We start from the raw sequence: 5,458 nt of genomic DNA on the forward strand, positions 1-5,458 counted from the left end.
GGAAAGGGCAGGTCCGATGAGAAAAGGAGAGGGTTTGTCGTGGTGGTGGGGTTTTGCGTTGGTTTCACATGTTGGAGATAACATCACGAATAGTCTGGATAGCAACATTTCTTTCTTACATATGGGCCGGATTTGGGGCACCCGGACTATCAAGACGGTTGTAGTAGCCCGTTTGATGTCCGAACACATTCGAACGTATGTGAAAAAAATAAGCTTAGACATTGAATACGACTTTAATTGTTTCTCTGATTCATTTATATGCATTGTTGTCCGTAGGAGTCTGTAGCAACGCATGGGCATTCTACTATTGTTTTTGCATGATGGGTATGAGTTGAGAAAACAGTTTTTATTATACTTGCTCAAGCATTGTGCGAATGAAAAGTAAAAACTTTCTTGATATTGTGCAAGAATTTCTTAAGCGCATCAAGTAGATTTGAATAATTTATAATATATTTTTAGTTGGATCATCGATTTATGTGTATACATTGTCAATTTGCCTTTTTGTTATCAGTTTACATCACAAGTGAAGTAGACTTCAATTTTTTTGAGATAGAGACTTCAATTATTATGCAATTGTGTCCATGCTATATTGTTTCTTCCTGTGATATTTTACATGGATTATTTTATACTACTAGCAGTGTGTAGGATCCTTCCATTTAGTTCTCTGGTGACCTTAAAACTGCATTAGCCAATTAGAAGAAACAAATAAATAAGTCTCTACCATTTTCCTCAGCTCGGTTTGCTTTGCCAAGAGCATAGAGAATGTAGCAACTATCAAACTGGGGAAAAAAGAATCACCAATCATAATGATGAAGTAATAAAGCATCATGCAGGTCATGTGATAATAATAAAAAGATAGAGTAATTAGGACGTGTCCGGAAGTTTACCAATTTATATTGTCGGTGACGACAAGGATGGTGGGAAGTTGCTGTATAGGTGCGGTTCATAGATGTCAACATCGCACACCTTCTGAAGCTGGAATGTTTCGATGTCAAGCGTGAAATAGCCTGGATCATGTGTTGAGCTCCCATGGTGGTACAAGAACAAGTAGCTCCCCGATGAACTTATTAACGAGTACCTAGGAGCCAGTGAGATTGTCTTCTCGTTCTGCCACTGGCTGGAACTTCCACTGTTGTAGGCTATGGCATATAGCGGCAACCCTTAAAAACAGCTATAGTTGGGCTATAGCGGCAAATTGTACATGAAATCATTTAGCGGCAACATGCACAAACAGCTATAGCGGGGCTATAGCCGGTTATTTAAAACTTTGCAGGCTCGGTTTGCTTTGCCAAGAGCATAGAGAATGTAGCAACTATCAAACTGGTTAAAAAAAGAATCACCAATCATAATGATGAACTATAAAGCATCAGGCAGGTCATGTGATAATAATAAAAAGATAGAGTAACTAGGACGTGTCAGGAAGTTTACCACTTTATACTGTCGGCGACGACAACGATGGTGGGAAGTTGCTATATGGGTGCTGGTCGGAGATGTCAAGAGTGCACACCTTCTCAAGCTGGAATGTTTTGATGTCAAGCGTGAAAAACCCTGGATTGAGCGATGAGCTTCCATCGTCGTACAAAAACAAGCTGCTCTCCAATGAACTTATTAACGAGTACCTAGAAACCAGGGAGATTGTTTTCTCGTTCTGCCACTGGCTGGAACTTCCACTATTGTATCGCCTAATGCTATAACGAAGCTTAGATGTGCCACATGCAAGCATAAATAACCCAGTGATGCCTTCCCCTGTCTCCACCATGGTCATATTAGGAATGTGTGCACCTATGGCTTCGGGTGGGGGGTTCAAGAATGGAGAATTCCAACCTCGTGGTGTCGAGCACCAACATTTTCATTCCTTCCTTCGATTCCATCATCTAGTAAAAGCAGCCATAGGCAAACTATCGCCAGCCGAAAAGTCTTGTCCACGCTGGCCCTAACAAGCCAGTAGACAAATCACTCAAACTCTGAGATGGAACATCTCGCCATTTTCGAGTGCAGGAAGAGAAGACAAAGGCGAAGAACTCAAGTTCACAATGCGCCATCCAGATGACTCTAAATGATGTCCCTTCCACAGCCGCTGTTGGAATCAACCACGCTGTTGTCCTGTCCGGTACGGACTAGGAGCAGTCACCGATACCGACTAGGTAATGTAATAGGCTAGGTTAGCTAATATAAATACCTGGGTACCCCTACGTTGTAATATCAGAACAAACAAAGCAATACAAATCACAGGACCGACACGACCCTGTTTGCCATCAACTCGTGTGTTCTCGCGTGCGTGAGTTCCGTCGGTCTAGCCGGTCGCGTATTGTTACGTATACATACGTGCATGTGCTAGATCACGTAGGATCAATCCACTAGTTGAAAAACACCTAATAGACCCGGTTCGTAAGGGCCTTTAGTCCCGGTTCATGAACCGAGACTAATGGGTTGTTACTAATACCTCCACCCATTAGTCCCGGTTCAAACACGAACCGGGACCAATGTGCCTCCACGTGGCCCTGTGCGCCGAGCCCAGTCAGGGGGCATGTCGGTGTCAAAACCGGCGGATTTCGGGTAGGAGGTCCCGAACTGTGCGTCTAGGCGGATGGTAACAGGAGACAAGGGACACGATGTTTTACCCAGGTTCGGGCCCTCTTGATGGAGGTAAAACCCTACGTCCTACTTGATTAATATTGATGATGTGTGTTACAAAAGTGGATCTACCACGAGATCAAGGAGGCTAAACCCTAGAAGCTAGCCTATGGTATGATTGTTGTTTGTCCTATGGACTAAAGCCATCCAGTTTATATAGACACCGGAGAGGGCTAGGGTTACACAGAGTCAGTTACAATGATAGGGAATCTACATATCCGTATCGCCAAGCTTGCCTTCCACGCCAAGGAAAGTCCCATCCGGACACGGGACGAAGTCTTCAATCTTGTATCTTCATAGTCTTGGAGTCCGGCCGATCACGATAGTTCGGCTGTCCGGACACCCCCTAGTCCGGAACTCCCTCAGTAGCCCCTGAACCAGGATTCAATGACGACGAGTCCGGCACGCATGTTGTCTTCGGCATTGCAAGGCGGGTTCTCCATCCAAATAATTTATAGAAGATTGTGAACACCAGGATAGTGTCCGGCTCTGCAAAAAATAAATTCCACGTACCACCGTAGAGAGAATAATATTACACAAGTTCAATCTGCTAATGTATTCTGTGGCGTGACGTCACACCACTACCAAGCCTTTGCTCGAATTGTCTTCACTGTACCACCTCAGCGCGTTTAGCAAAGCAGTTTCTTTGGCACGTCTTGTCGAAGCAGAGATCGTGTTCTCCTTATTCCGGGATTCCCATCAATACGGACGTGGGTAACCCAACCGCGCCCTTGATCGTGGCGCTTAGGAGATAAGCGAGTTTTACCAGGCCGGTGGGGACACATGTTTTTGTCCGCCCATATAAGGGGATAAAGATCCAACCCTTTTACCTGCGCCTTCTTCCTCCTTGGCTTATCCATCTCCGCGAACTCAAGCTCCAGCGCCCAAGTCCGCACTTCTCACCTCAACCTTCTCCAACTATGTCCGGAGCGGGAGGCAAGTGGATGGCCTCCTCCGTCACAGAGGGACAGATCCAGAAGCTGCGCAACGCCGGATATTTGTCCAGCAACATCGCGCACCGGCTCCCCGACGAGGGGGAGATCATTCCCACCCCCAGGCCCCATGAGAGGGTGGTATTTCTTCCCCATTTCCTCCGCGGACTGGGCTTCCCACTTCATCCCTTTGTCCGGGGGCTCATGTTCTACTACGGCCTGGATTTCCATGATCTGGCCCCGAATTTTATCCTCAACATCTCGGCGTTTATCGTCGTGTGCGAGGCCTTCCTCTGCATCCAGCCCCACTTCGGCTTGTGGCTCAAGACCTTCAGTGTCAAGCCGAAGGTTGTAAAGGACAGCCAAGCAGAGTGCGGAGGCGCCATGGTGGGCAGGATGTCCCACGTTACTTGGCTGGAGGGCACCTTCGTGGAAACCATTAAGGGGTGGCAATCGGGGTGGTTCTACATCACCGAGCCGCGTGACCCTGATTGGGCAGCGGCCCCCGAATTCAGATCTGGCATCCCTACACGGCTCACCTCCTGGAAAGAGAGCGGCCGGATCTGAGGTGATTCGGAGGAGCTGATAGGGCTCCAAGCCTGTATCCAAAAGCTGGTGGACAAGAAGCTCAAGCTTGTCAACGTAGTCCAGGTCATGCTCATCCGCCGGATTCTCCCGTGCCAACGACGGGGCTTCAACATGTGGGAGTTCGATCCGGCGCAGCACCAGACTCTGAATAGGCTCTTCGACACTATGTACGAAGATGTCTGGAGGGTGCTGTTCAAGAGCGCCGAAGCTCCCGCATCCGCTACCGAAGATCACGGATTCAGCTCGCAGCGTCCAGCTGACGAGGTAAGTGATTTAGTCGCTTATTTTCCATAGTTTGACTCTATGCGGGATCTAAACTCCCTTTACCTTTGACAGGACTGGCTGGCGAAGGCCGAACATACTATCGGTCCGGCTCCATTGCCAGAGGACCCAGCGGACGCCCGCCTAACGGGTTTGCTAGCCCCGGCACCCCATGTGGTGCCGGAGAAGAAGGCCAAAAAGAAGGCCATGGGTACTCGAAAGAGTTCCCGTTTTCAAGTGTTATCGGGTGATGAATCCGAGGCCGACTCCTCCCACAAAGGCGAGGAGGAGAGGAAGAAAGCCTCCCCCCCAGCGGGGGGAGGGAAGAAAAGGAAGGCCTCCCCAACAAGGGAGGTCGAAGGGTCCAAGAAGGGGAAAACTATTCCCCCGGACTGCTCTGCCAACGCCCGTGACGACGACGAGGACTGGCCTCGAAGGGCCAAGTCTCCGGCGAGATCGTAAGTATCCGGACTCCCGAATAACTTCATGGTTTTTCTTTTCGCCACGTATTGTCTTTATAATGCCGCATACAACCCTGCAGTCCGCCCAAGGATGATCTTCCTGCTTCGTCGAGCGGGTCCTTGGGTGCGTCGGACATGGATTCCCTTCCGACTGCCTCCACCCCCCATGATGCGGACGATGCCGGGGTGGGATCCCAAGAAGGGACCCGCCAGGAGGAGGAGACCCTGGAGGTGTCGCAGGACAACCTCTCGGACTTTGCACCGGATTCGGCCCCGGAGACTACAGTGGCTCCGGAGTCCGGCAGGTGAACCCTTCGTAAGAAGGGCAAGACTGTGACGCCGGCAGCCTCCATCCAACCGGAGGTGCCGGATAACTTGCTGGAGGCGCTCGATAGCGCCTCCATTGAAGAGGAACACCGAACTGTTATAAGTGCGGTGGTTCAGAAGGTTCAGCTCGCCAAGAGCGGGCTGACCGAAGCCTGCAGCAGCCTTCTAACAGGCTTTGAGGTAAGAATTTCGATATATATAAAATGCTACCGCATAGATAGTAGCCCCTGATGCTCGGTTCGGTGTTCGGAAAGA

Source organism: Triticum aestivum, chromosome 6B (assembly GCF_018294505.1).
Source record: "Triticum aestivum cultivar Chinese Spring chromosome 6B, IWGSC CS RefSeq v2.1, whole genome shotgun sequence".
Classification (NCBI taxonomy): Eukaryota; Viridiplantae; Streptophyta; class Magnoliopsida; order Poales; family Poaceae; genus Triticum; species Triticum aestivum.